The sequence below is a fragment of the Anolis sagrei genome, chromosome 6 (genome assembly GCF_037176765.1).
Source record: "Anolis sagrei isolate rAnoSag1 chromosome 6, rAnoSag1.mat, whole genome shotgun sequence".
NCBI lineage: Eukaryota > Metazoa > Chordata > Lepidosauria > Squamata > Dactyloidae > Anolis > Anolis sagrei.
This window is the reverse complement of record NC_090026.1, coordinates 83,806,911-83,821,979: the sequence shown is the minus strand read 5'-3', so window position 1 is coordinate 83,821,979 and position 15,069 is coordinate 83,806,911. Positions and strand designations below refer to the sequence as shown.

Here is a 15,069-nt window from a genome sequence, read left to right as displayed (position 1 = left end):
GAGTATTGTTCCCAGCCATTCGTTTCTTGTCACCCAGTTGGAAACCTGGGAACAGATTGGGTACAGTAATAGCTGTTTTTGTTCATAAGTTCCCACTTGTACAAAAGATCCCACTTTTGTACATTAGAAAACTGAAACTTTCAGGGCTTTTTGTGTTTGAGTGGGGACAGGATGGCCTTCAGGGATAGGGGAAACCTGGTGCTTCCCTACAACTCACTTGCCCACTGAAGGTCTATGCAGTTGTTTTCAGAGAACATCACAACTCAATGATAAGGAACCTGTGATCTTTGATTTGTTGTTCAACCACAACTTCTGTCCTTTGAGCTCTTCCTGGCTGGGGTAAATTGGGGTTTGGGTCCAGCAACATGTAAGGGGCTTTTGTTTCTCTCCCAATAACTTATTACCTGAGCAGTAAAATTCATGAGTTTTGAAACATCAGAGCAGGTGAATTTATCTTACAGACACTGGCCATCTTCACTGGGGGATTCTGAGACTTGAAGTTCAAATAATCTATTTTCTAAGTTCTGCTCTCCATGTGTAGTGGCTCACTAAGAATTGCAGCGTTTTCTGTTCTGGCATACTACTAGCAGTGCCCAGTGGTATACAGTGTCAGAATCAGCTGAAGTGAATTTGAATCTATGTGAATTTAATACACAATTGGAATGAAATGTCTGGCAATGAAAATGCTTTAATACAGATGGGAAAACTTCCATCGGCAGACATAATATCAGCTGGTAGCTTTTTAGAGCCTGGCTTTGTTTATTCTTTGCCATTTCAATTCTATAAGGAGCAATGTACACATATGTACATTGTGTTAAACCACCACATTCACCAGTAGGGACCTACACTTAAAAGTGTTTGTATTCCTCTTTGTTGCCTTGAATTACTGCCGAACGCTCACCTAGATGAGAAATGCTTCTGAACATTTTTGTACATTTGCTCTTCTGTGGTCTAAACCTTTAGCTATAAACCAAAATAAATGAAAATTAGATTTGACTCATAATAGGGCATGGCAGTAGAGGGAACAGGAACGCTGAAGAATATGGCATAAGACTCTCTCACCTTTGCATTCAGTTAAACTGTCAACATGTGGAACAACTCCCCATATGTTTTGGAATTACAGGGGAAAGAGGTGTGATGTGAAAATTGCAAAATAACCTAAGTCCTGTGAACAGGAGAGAAATAGAGAGGCTAAAAGCATTCACTCAGGGGAAGTAGGTCAGATACCTCAGGGGTAGTTCCTGTATTTCCAGGCACTATGGCTCTTACTTTTGGTATACAGATTTGTATAAAAGGACAGACTGGGTGGTCTGAGATTTTGAGATGGATTAAAGTTCAATTTATGCTTTAAGTGTTTGATATCTAAGGATTTAGAGAACACAACTCACTATGGAATTGCGGGCTAAGAACAGATAGAACTACTTGCAACCATAGCTTAATATGTAATATATTTTAGTCTCTGTATGTGTATATGTGCACAAATATAATGATACTGATTCTTTGTTTAGTTTTTTAGGGGAAAAGTTAGTACTACATTATAGAGGGGGGTGCTTTGTACAATAAGAAGCAAATACACAGCTTGAAATTGTAGGTTCACTGCTTTGTTACAATTGTCTTCTTGTCTTGGCTTAATATCCGAGTTAAGGATCACCTATACAAACTAATGGATCCCCTGGTGGCACAGCGGATTAAACCGCTGAGCTGCTGAACTTGCTGACTGAAAGGCTGGTGGTTCTACTCTGGGAAGCTGGGTGAGTTCCTGTTGTTAGGCCCAGTTTCTGCAAACAAGCAGTTTGAAAACAGGCAAATGTGAGTAGATCAATAGGTACTGTTTCTGCGGGAATTTAACAGCACTCCATGCTCTCATGCCGGTGCCATGACCTTGGAGGTGTCTACGGACAACGCCAGCTCTTTGGCTTAGAAATGGAGATGAGAATCATCCCCCAGAATCAGACACAACTAGACTTAATGTCAGTAGTTGAGGTGGAGTGATGTTATGTGCCAAACACAGAATGTTTAATATAAATCCCAAGTATTCTTAACCAGTAACAGGTTTATTTTTCATTTAGGTTTAAATTGTTCTCAAATGTTATATATGAGTGAATAGTAGGAGGAAATTTGCTCAATCATAATTATGACAGAATTTTAAAAACTGTTAATATGCTGCAGATATCATTAAGTGGAATGTTATATACCATATTACCTTATAAAGTTGTAAGCTTGAAGTTAGGTTAAGTGCCACTCAGAAGTTCTTTGCAGGAAGGCAAAATAAAAATATAATGAAGTGTATTGTGAAGTTTCTATAACTCCATCTTCAAAGTTTGTGAAGAGGACAGCAGTCTTTTTCAGAGAGAATAGCATGTAAAGGAATCTTAGGAAAATATCACATTTGTAGTACATATGTTCATATTACCAGAGCATGAAACTTACACAGCAACCAGCCAAACAAACAAATCGGTTCATGAGTATACAAGTTGTCACCAAATTTTATTTGTAGATATTGATAAGAATAGAATCCGAACCCAGGTAGAACTGTGGGCACACTCAGTCCATATAAGATGGTGCTCTTTCAGACACAACAAAAGAGCTAACATTTGCTAAAACATCACTAGTCCTAAACCTGCATGAAAACTTTCCTTTGGAAAGTGCTTTAGGTGCTATTTGGATGTCTTAATTGTCAGTGAAAACAAACCTCAGGAACAGTGTAACCATTTTTTTTAAAAGAGAGTAAGACTGCCAAGAAAGGGATACATTAGACAAATAGGCATTTTACTTACATTGTGTGAAAGGAGGAGCAGCAAGACCCAAGCTGTTATATCAATACTGATTTCATATAATGGGAAATGCCCTTTGATGTATGTTCTACTGTGCTTCACACTGATTTTGCCCTGTGATGCAAACAGCCATTATTATTCCCAACTTCATTGAAATCTGTTAAGAAAGCTATAGAATATTGAATATAGGTGTTCATATAATTGTGAGGCATTGTAAATCCACAGTATTAAAGTTTACACCTTCGTATGTGTTGTAATCATGTTGTTTAGGTGTGAATAAAACAAAAAAACAAGCAGAAGTACCTTTTCATATGTATTAATCCGACTGGTCTGCTGCAAATACACCTTCTATTTTCTCCTAAAATAGGTCAAATGTTAATATGATAAACCAATGATGTTTATCAAATTTGTCCTATAGTTAGATTCATTATACATTTATGTTTTAAAACTTAAATTTTAATCTGTTTGAAAGATGAACATTTTGTTGTTACAGCTTTTTCAAATTCCATTGAGTGGCAGACATGATCCCTTAAGTACTCATCGGTTACATGTTTGCACGAACTGTTTCACTTCTCCTGTGCTCATCTTCACTGAAGCCTGAATGCCCAGATTACAACACAAACTTCAAGAACTTTTAGTCATTTTTTATGACCTGATGAGAAATTGATGGTGACTTATAATAGAGACTTACGGCTAAATCCAATTGTTAGTTGCAAGTCAATGAAAACTATGGTAGTTCTATCTAGTTGAGTCTAATAAGTGTATTTGAGACCTAGAAACCTGCTCTACTTTTATAATGTTGAGACTACACTTTGAATTGTGGTTTATGTAGGGTTGCCCTTATTTGCTATCTGGATTGTTCAACTAGTGATCTCTGGCAGTGTATTTTAACTGTTATCTGCCCTGACTTCTAGTGCCTTCCAAACTTTGTTCAAGATGCTGCTTATGAAGTCCTAATTGATTTGGGCCCAACTGGGGCGATTCCAGACAGGCCGTTATCCCAGGACCATCCGCGTTTTAAAAACACAGATGTTCCTGGAGGCCTGATCACACACACCCCAGAAAACACACGCTTTTGGGGTGGGTGTTCAGATGCTCTTGCGGAACTGGTCTGCGACAACATCTTGAAACCCTACCCCCTACCCCAAACCCCCCAAGTCCCTTTTAAAAGTAAAGAAATCTTACCCAGCCTCCAGTACAGTGTTGCAGCAGCTCTCCCCCATTCTTCTGGTGCGTCCTTTCTATGTGCTGGGAGAGCTGCTGCAACACTGTACTGGAGACCAGGTATGTTTTCTTTACTTTTAAAAGGGGTTTGGGGACTTTAGGGCAGGGGGTGTGTATTCCCACAGTTTTCCGGACTAATTTTGTCCAGGAACCTGTGGGAATGGTGCAGTCCAGACACTGGAAATAGTGGGTTTAACCTGCACCTTCCAAGAAGGTGTGGAATAAACCCACTATCTGTTTAATTCACCACAAACCAGGGTTTTCCTGCTTTGTGGCAAATTAATTTGGGATTGTCCAGAACGTCATCTGGACAGCCCCTTTTTTTATTGTGGAAGTTTCTGCAATAAAGGGGCTGTCTAGATCCACCCCCAGCTGCCATTCCTCTATAATTTTGAAGCTCAAGAAGAAATATTTTCTTAGATATATCACCTATATACCAAATCTTTCTCAAAATTATTTGTCCCAAACTTCCTCAGAGTTAAAATCAGGGTTCCTTCTAGAAATAATAGAGTAATTTTTTTCAGTGTCATTTTTGATGGCTTGTGTTGGCTAGAATAGCATGCTGATTTCTTTCTTTATCATTTCTAGGGCACATTTTGTGACCAATATATAAAGGATATTTGAATGCTAACCTGCTTTGTATTTCTGCTTTTGAAGGTGAAGACAGGAAGATCAATGCAATTGATTATGAAAGCTTGATTAGAGAAAAGTGATTGCATAGGTGATCTGTTAGAAAAAATAAGAAAAATTACAGGTTTTGTTGACTTGGGTATGCAAGTTGTAATAAGGTGAGACATTTGTTTTGTTTAATTTGCAGAACTTAGGTCTAAATTTAGGATATTTTGTTGGAAAAAGTAACTGAAAGGAGAGATCATTGGGCAACAAACACATTCAAATCCGACATGAAATATCTAAAATGGTTGCACAGCTCCATCACAGTAAAGGTTTTTTTTTCGCAGACATATATACATCTTTCACTTTTGGTTTCATTTTTTCACTTCAGGGGTAGATTCTTGTGTTTTTGGGAGGTTTCAGTGGTGGTTAGGAGCAAAATTCTTGAATTTCTCTGAAGCTGAGGGCATTTAGGAATGAATAACTGCCTGAAAACATTTTTGAATTTTTATTAAATTGTTGAATTGTAAGCTGCCTTGAGTCCCCATGGGCCGAAAGGTGGGGTATATATAAAGTTAATAATAATAATAATAATAATAATAATAATAATGAGAATATCTTGGAAAGACCTGTAAGAGGCTTGATGCCACATTTTCCCATGCCTTAATGTAAAGAATACAATCTGAAAGGCAATTTTGAAGTCATTGTTGTTTAATTTTTCCTAGCATAGTTGTAGGTTGATCCAAATACTGAACTTCTTTACAGGTCATATTAGACATTAAGAGAGAGATAGATCTGTTCAGTTCAACCAATTGTATTCCTCCACAACAGAATTTTTTCAAATATACATGTCTCAGCAATATAAGCCCATGAACACTTTCCTGTGATCAATAACAAATCAAGATATGTAGTTGAGGGGGGAATATCACATGCAGATTTCTTTCTCAACTTGATGGAGCACCAGTTCTAAATAACTGCGGTTCATATTACCAAGCTAGGCTCTAAGATACATTGGAACAGAGCCTCTAAAACTATACATTATTTTATCCTTACCGTTCAAATATTGTCATCAGGAATTTGGTATTACAGTACTTGGGTGATGAGAACTGTGGTAGAGTAGGGATACAAAGTGGTATCTTGCATTTTATTAGGTTTTCATTTGTCAAATGAGTGCAAGGCCAATATTATTATTTTATTGTTATGTTTTTGTGATAGTTACAGATGGAATTGTATGACTGAATAGAATCATGAGAGTACAAATGCTAGAGCTTTATAGCTAGAATTAGGTAAGAGTTCTGGCAAAGGCCATTTCAAAATGCCACCATTGTTCCTCTCCCCGGGGTCTGCATTGATACTTAGTAAAGATGATGGGATGAAACACCACTTCAGGCTTCCCCATAGTAGAGTAAGGCCAATGTCAACCATAGTTTCAGTAATGCACACTTAATCAACAGTCCTGTATCTGGGATCAAATCTGTCCCTGTAGGGGCCACCTGCACCAGAGCGTGACCCTTGCACCTGACACATCAATACCTGCAAAAACAAAGCAATCCTGAAGCTTGGACAAATGTTGGCACTGCCTATTGAAATGCCCAGGGACACCTGAAGTAGCACTTTATAAATGTCTTATGTCTTTTCATCAGAAATGTACATCAGGAAATGTGTGAAATACTTAGCGACATCATGCTGAGATTGGTTTATGGCCATCATTTTTCCTCTTTCCTAATTAAAAAAGTACCAGGTCTTCTAAAATGCATGCAGTGTGCATCAGAGACTTGAACAGTGATTATGTCTTGGAACAAATGTTTGGGGTTTTAAAGTACACATCACATAGTTTGGCATGAAGACAGATAGTGCTAAGAGGTTAAGATACTGATGCTTAAGAATCAGTTTTTTTGATAGTTAGATAGAGAGATGGTTTTTTAAAAAATAAAACCAGTTTGGTGGAAGAAATATAAAGCAGCCATGTGATAAATTGCCTTGTACTGCAGATTCCCTAATTTGTTTTATATTACAAGTTGGGTTTGGCTGTCTGGGTCCTCGAGTGAAAGCTGAACATCAGTTTATTTTGTTTCGTTCTAATTCTTTTAAGGGAGAAAAAGAGGAGAAGATAAGAGAGATAAATTGAGAGATAGATCCTCAGTGACATAAGTATAAAGTGAAAACTGGGTCTTCTGTTGTAGGCTGAAGATTGACAGGCTGCAAAAATGTTTGTTCATGACTTGGAAAAAGTGGTAATTTCCTCTGCATTCCCCATTGCTTATTTACATAAACTCAAAAGAGTCAAGTATATACCATGATGTCCCTGCTTGCTCTGTCCACATCGGCTGTATTTGGACATTGAAGTAAACCATGTGTCAGGCATGAGCATACACCACCCTTCCCCCGGCTTGTGTTATATTCTCTACGATATTCCCAAATCTTCCTTCCCTAGAAATGTCCAAAGCTATCCTTATCATAGCAGCTGGGACCCTTATAACCTTCTAGGATCTATCCTGGGTCCAGAAGAAATACCTTCCTTACCATCTATTGTAAAAGAAAAGTGGTGATGAACATCATCAATCAGCATAACAAAATCTCAGAACCTATATAAATGTTAAAAAACAATAGAGAACCATTGAATCTTCAAAAATATTACAATCCAAAGGACATGAGACTGAATATCTGTCTCCCAGCACCACCTTGCATGTTCAGTCAAATAGGAATAGAACTATCACAAAATGCCCCAAGTCCCATAGCAATCAAACAGCCCAGAGGGATATCCCTGATTGATGGTATCAAATGCTGATAAAAGGTCCCACAGAAACAGCAGGTATGCATTCTTTCTATGTAGGTCATCCATTAAGTCTGTTCCTGTCCTAAAACGAGGCTTACATCCATACTGGAATAGAGCAAATAATCTTTCACTTAAGAAAGCTTGGAGTTGTGCTGCCACCTTTCTCTCTAGAAATGGTTTAGAAAGGAAGGTTAGAAATTGGTTAATAGTTATCTGGGCTAGTGAGGTCCATTGAATGTTGCTTCGACAGAGGTCTTATTTCCGTTTCTTTGAGGGATATTGAAACTGTTTTCAAATAAAGTATTCAGTCTCCACCATATGGTTGATCAGATCTCCTCTGGCAACTATAATCAGCTAAGATAGAAACAGATTTAACGTAAATGATTGTCCTAACTTCTACAAACAATTTGTCTATGTCATTCAATGAAGCAAAATGGAATTTAGCTACCAAAACTGGACAAAGCCCTTCCTATATTATCTCCTGTTGATAAAAAGGCCAAGTAATAGTACTGGTAAGACTTTTACATGATGTTGACAAAATAAATCTGGAATTGTTTTAACAATATCCAGGTATATGTATGATAAATCTTAGTATAATACCATTTGTATTTTGTACTATTGTCTATGTCAGTTTGTTAGTAATTATAGTGGTCCCATTAAATCAATTGCCAACACACATGTAGATCCCATTAACTTGATGGGTCTATTCTAGTTTGGACTAGAATTGGGTTAAGATCTGTGTGGAATGTTTTTGTAATCAAAATACGGTTTCTTAATTCCGGGATCAGTTTTTGCAATATTTACCCAGCAAACTAGCCTTGTGCATTCTTCTATATTGTAATATGTGAAGTTTTCCAGAGAACATGGATAAAAAAACACATTAGAGAGATGAAATGTTTATAGCCATTTATTTATTTATTTATTTATTTACTGTGGATAGTGTGTTTTGAACTATATTCCATCATAATTCATTTAGATATTTGTATCCAGTGATGAAAAACATCTTGATGTTTGCAAGCCAGCTTTAGTACTTCCAAGGAAACTTGCCTGGAACCTCATGCAGGAATTGAAGGGACACATCATATGTGGTTTCAGTCTTATGTTGTTTCAGTCCAGCTGATCAGAAGAAATGGGTCACTACTGCCACAATATATATGTGTGCGTATGTGTTTTTAAAAGGGGAGGGGGAGAGAATGGAACAGCTTTTGTGAGGACAAAGAGAAATGAAATCACTTTCAGTGAAAGAAAAGGGCCTCATTATAGCCACCAACAGCAGTTATTGACAGCTACACTTCCTATTAACAAGGAGCGTTTAAGAGTTTGGCTGTTGGATCTTTGGACTTGATCTAATTTGCTAGCATTAATTAGTTTCTTTTGAGCACAGACACTTGGTGCTCACAGCTATAGATTTAGATGACTAATTAGGACAGAAAATTGAACAGAATGGGGTAAGGCATTAACCTTCAACCATTACCAGCTGGGGCTCTTATAAAGACTACCAAGTCCAAATGGTTCCTATTCATATAAAGGAGTATCCCAATGAATATCAATTTCAGCCAGGTTGTTGAAATCTTACCAGCTTTGCCTTACATTTTATAATACCTTCAATAAAGTTTTGATTGTGCATCTCTTATTATCCAGACTAGTGATTTAATGTCCAAAGAAGGCATGCATTATAACAGTGTTACTTATATTTCCACAATTATCCTTTCATTTTTTGTTATTTAAACAATTGACACCAGTCTTTAGCTTCAACTGAGACTCTGCTTTCTGTAATTTGAGGTCAGTATGCCATACTATCTTAATCATTATAATGTAGGTAGTTAAGCCATCAAGTTAAAACACTGCCATTAACCGGGAGGTGTTTAATCCTGACACATTCTCTGAATATATTTGCATTAATATCCCCAGCAAGAACTCTTGATACAGCCAACTCCTGAGGCTTAAACAGTAGCTTGCTAATTAAATATATCTTCATCATTAACTATTCTGATGATATGTGAGCAGTCTGGTGATGTTACTAGATTCAGGGATAAGAATATTCATTGAAGCCATAAAATATATGAAACCTGATTCCCATGCCTGTTTACCTATACCATATAAGTATGTCCAATTTAACCAAAAATAATAGCTTGATAAACAGTCATAAGATTGGCCCTAGAGTTTGATAAGCTGATTCATAGGAAGACAATGCTGTGTTTCTTTATTAAAAACTTATTTAGTATCCTTATTTTTCTCACCAATTACACTTTCTGTAACTAGGCTGAAGACCTGTGGGCCTACAAATTATGTTGGGCCACAATTATGGTTATCCTTGGTTTGTAACCATGTTGTTTGGGAAGCTGAAGTTCAGCAGCACTTGTAGAGCAACAAGTTCCTTATCTCTGATCTATAGAGATATGCAATACATGTGCATAATGTGGGTATTTGCATTTTTTTATTGTGGTCATTGTTATCCAGCATGGATCCCCAAAGTGTAGTATATGTACTCAATTCAGTTGTTCTGTGGAAGTATTTCAGAGTTTGTACTTGTGTGCCTTCAAGTGTTTTTTCTAAGTTATGGAGACTAAAGGTATACATATCATGGAGTCCCCAAAACTGAGACTCAATGTAATGTACAGATTAAAACATGTGTGATAAAACACTCTGAAGTGTATCAGTTAACAAGGATATATAAGAACATTACATGGGATGGGGAGCTTTAGTCTTCCTGCCCACTTCATTTCATTTGTTAAGATGGCAGACAAAGAGAACCGATCAACTGAGTCTATAGAAGTTTAATTAGTGAACAGATATGATGGCAAAATTGCAACTTGAGAGGAGGGTGTTTTTATTTTATTCTAAACAGCCCAACGTAGTGGAAGAGAGGAATGATAAAAGGATGGTTTACCAGAAATCTGGGGGATTTCTTTGCAAGATCCTCCTTAGGGTATTTGGTGATCTGGACTAGCGTTAGAAATGTTTGCCTTGTGACCCCATACCTTCTTAAGTCTCTTGTAGGAAAAGTCAGAGTTTCTTCTGCCAAAAAATTCAGCAGTATTTGTTCTTGTCTCATAGGTCTTACTCCAGCTGCTCACTACTAGATATTTCCAAGGTATCTACTCTTCCCCTCTGCATCATACCACCTTGGCATTTTCTTTATATGATCATGCTAAAGATTTTTCCTTCCTTTCTTCTGATTCTGATTCTTTTTGGCATTTTCGACTCGGAATCACATAAAAATAAATGGTCTATTTCTGGCTTATTCTGCTTTCCAGATCTTGAATTCTCTTCCATTTTTTCTTAATCTCATCCCACCCTTTGGCCAAAGATGGCACAAATACATTCTGCAATATTGGTTATAAATACTCTACATACAGTATGTTCTGCCAGTGAACTGTGTTGACACTTTTCAGTGTTTCTGCTAAGGAAAAGCACTACGAAACTCTTCTAGTGAGTAATGAAATCGGACCAAAAAGAACCTGGAATATGGATGTTGCATCTGCTGATTCTTCTTCACTTTGTCCCCAGCATGATTATTTGTTTACATCAGTTTGGTTTCTTGTTGCTCCTTCTTTGATACTTGGTTTTGTTTCAGAGCAATTAATATTGCACATCAAAGTGAGAAAAGAAATCTCTACAAATACCATATGTCATTTTGGGACTTTAAAATAATATAACAGTGACATTTGACTATAGTAGTTGCACATGACAAAATATTGTTAATTAATGCTTTCAAGAATAATATGACAATAAGAAAATAAAGGGGGTTATTTCCACAGTAACTGCTTCACAACAACTACATGTTTTATACTAAAGTGATCTGTCAGCCTCCCTTCTCTTTTTCTTTTTACAATCTAGACTAATGTGGTTAGCACTCTGTGTGTATATAAATATTTTTACCCAGGAGGTCAGAACTATATCCCTATACATATGTGTAAATATTTATATCTGGTATAAATTATTAACACTGCCCTAAAGTTGTTTTCACACTAAAAATAGTTTATTTTTCTACTGTTGAGTCCAATGTATCTCTTATGGAAATTATTTATTTGAGACCTGGAAGAACCATGGGTGCATTTGACTAGAGGGGTATCAATTTAAGATTATGATGATTATATTTATGTATTTCCTGCTTTTACCCCAGTTTGGGATTCAAAGTAGTTTGCAACAGCAACAACAAAAATTGTTAGAATCCAGCAAAAAACCCAGTTAAGATGAAATTAAACAATAAAGAAATTAAAACCTATGCCCATGTAGATGTATTTTAAGGCCATAATAATTTGCAGGCTCCAGCACATTGTTAGTTTTTTAGGATCTCTAGAGTAATTCTAGTATATGCTTTGGCCAGAAAGCCCCAAATTCATTCCTTTCAGGTAAGAAAAATTGGGTTCCAGATTACATGAAAATCATGTCACACAAGGAGTCCTAAGAATGGCTTCTTCATGTAATAAATAGGCCTATTGTATTTTATAATCACAAGGTGACTCAAATATAGTGCCATGTTATCTTTTCAAGAAAACATTGTGAATGTTTGTTTTAGGAAGGAACGTCAGTACATACATTGACCTGGATGCAGACTGTTAGTTTCACTTCAGTGGAACTGAGAAGGAACAAAAGTCATGTATAACTGGTTCCATTGGTCTCAATGGAACATTTGTTAAGCTACTTTAATTTTGGTCTGATCTACTGTTTCTACACTGTTTAAAATAAATTTGTGTTATATATTGTGAAGCAAGCAACTGAGCAAGCCTGGAAACAGCCAACCAACCAATATTAGCCTTTGGAATGCTATGTAGTGGGCCTGTTGTGGAATGGATATAACCTAGAGGTTTATCTGTGAAACAGATAGATACTGCTATTTAGAAATTAGAGTTAGGGCCAGTTAGAAAGATAGGAATTGATAAATTATATGGAGGGTATTGGAAAGTTAAGAATTTAGAGATTTTAAGAAGAGATATTTCTTCATTTGGAACAGAGGTGTTGATGTGTACTGTGCATGAAACCAACATAAGGCTGTGTGTTCACTGACTTCTTTTACAATTGTTACTGCTTTAAAAAACCTGCATCTCTATTTGGCTATTATAACTTAATAAGAAACAAGGGAACTTGGACATACATTCCCACACAGTTCCCACTGATCAACATATTCATTTGACCCATATAGTTATCACCTTGAAATTACCACATACAAGAATCTTAGATTTGGGCAAGGATTGAAACTACAGAACCAACATGTTAGAGGTTCCATTACTTATATGTTTTGCATAGTTTCTGATTTGATATTTTGCAATTTACTTTTTGAGTGTTTTTTAAAACCATGTATTCTTTTATCTATTTGAGGGACTTTGGGACTTTCTTCATTTATTTTTTCCTAGTGCTACATAACATAGCCTTTTTCTCTGGCCATATTTTGAGCCCTGTGCTCAATTATATTTATTTATAGATTGAGCATTTGTAATCTGAAAATTTTAAATGCTCCAAAATCTGAAACTTTTTGCTGCCAGACTTCCCACATTATGATGGCACTCCCCTTAGTTTGTTCTTAAGGCAGAAGCAAACTGCTGGCATGTTCTTTTGAGAGAGGAAAGAGACAGAGGAGATGCAAGGCTGGAGAAATACGAGGATCAGTGAAATGACACAAGGTATGAATTTATGGCAAGCATGATGCTTGGATTCCCAGCATTTCACAGATACTCAGTCTCTCTCCTGCTTGTGTCTTTATCCAACCTCACAAATACAGTATGTATTATGCTTTTTGTGTTGTGTAGTGTGATATGTATATCATGTAAATGCAAATTTTCCAAAATACAAACAAAATCCAAAACACTTCTGGTGCCAAACAGTGATTTTAAGGGATTCTCAACCTGTATAATTTTATTTTATTATTTGTTTATTATTTATTGTATTTGATGTGCTTGAGTCCCAAGTCTGCTTTTCTGTGATATCTTTTGTTTTGGTTTTGAAGCCCCTTCATATGGCACCTTCTAAGAAATTTTAACATGTCCGTAAATGCAGTCACCTCTCTTGCTTCTCAGTATTCTGCAAAGCGGAAACTATATAATTGTCTTCATAAAAGTACACATAGGCTTCCAGCACCACCTGATTGACATAGTGAACCCTAGTATTTTCCATAGTGGGGACATGTATGTTAGCTTTTCATTGTTGGGACAAGGAATGCACAGTTGTTTACAAACACATTGTTGACCTTTCCTTGTCACATGCAAACCTGTCCTTGTTCCAATCTTCCCTTATTCTGGGCTGTGTACACACTCTCCTCTCCTTGAACTATCTTGCAGTGTGGGTGTTGACTTTCACAATTAACCTCATTTGCCAGTCATTTATCTTGTGATAGTATTTCTCTTATTGCTCTTTCTTGGCTATTATATGAGTGGATAAAGTTCATTTGAGAATTGCTGACAACTTTAACATAAACCAGGCTTAACAAGAAGGAAGCACATTTCCTGGTTTGTTGTGGCTCAGAGACCAACAACGGGCACAAAGTAGTCAAAATGCCATTCAGTAAATGGTATTAGGAAGGCACAATAACTGTGTACATTTGGATTACTTTTGCAGAAACTTTGAGAAGGTTGTGGTTTTGCAAACATGTTTACTTTTTAAATTGGTCAAAAGTGTGCCTTATACTTCCTGCCGCTTTTTTGTAAACTGAGGTGCACAGATCAAGAATCACACATCTTGTATGTGATTGCTGTTTGTGCACAAAAGCTCATGACATACGTGAAGATGTCTGTCTTATTAAATTCCCAGGAGCCCCATTAAATGTGGCCTCAGTGAGATACTTCTGTTTGAGCTAAATGGAAAAATTGGGAGCTATCATCCCCATTTTGTTTTGAAGGGAGCTGTTCTCTCATGAGAGTATCAGACCAGAGCGATGGTGCTGACTAGGGATTTGAAAATTGGTGAGTTTCATTCTTTTGCTTCTCTTAAAATCCCAAAAGTGTTCTCACCCTGTCAAGGCTTGTGAGGCTTTAAAAAATCTTTCTGCAGAGAAATATGTGTGTCATTTGGTACATATTTTCCTAATGTATGCATTTTTGCACAGGGTCCCTATTCACAAAATATGTTTATGCAAGTTTTTCAAATATATGGCTATTTCATTGCTTCCACTTAGAACAAGAAAAAAGGGACTCATGTTTTCCTTCAGAAGGTGGACAATGAAAGATGTGATATATTTTCATTAATAGTCTTGCAGGTCACAAACACATTAAAACATGTACCTTCCCCACTCTTAGCATTGATATGGATGTGGAGTCCCAAAGGATCAATATAGATTCTAATCTAAACACATTGGTTAAATTTAATCTGCTTTATCCCCATCTTGTGGTGAAAAGAGCTTTGTTCACCATGAAGTGTGCCTAGTTTTTGTTTTTGTTTTTTTGCCTGGTGTGCTGACAGCGGGCTGTTTGAAATCTGATTTCCCCCCACTTATTGCAGACTAGATTGGAATGAAACTAGAAGTCTCATTGCAATAAACTGTCTGCATTTTAGAATCTGTATCACACCTGCTGTTGTCCTACTGATCTTTTCCAAGTGGGACAGTTATACCTACAGGATATGGGAAAACTGAGAGTGAGGCTACATTGCTGTGTTTGAGTTCAACATAGGTTAATATACCAATATGCACTGATGGGTGATAGCTGTAGGGAAATGTTGTATGTGCTCCCGTTCTGCCTCTTCTGGAGT

The 15,069-nt window shown here is 36.8% G+C and overlaps 1 protein-coding gene across 1 annotated transcript in view; it reads left to right on the top strand.

The window, feature by feature from the left end:
* Positions 1-15,069, top strand: part of CMC1 (C-X9-C motif containing 1) — a 39,863-nt gene that overhangs the window by 8,566 nt on the left and 16,228 nt on the right. The window lies entirely within an intron of this gene.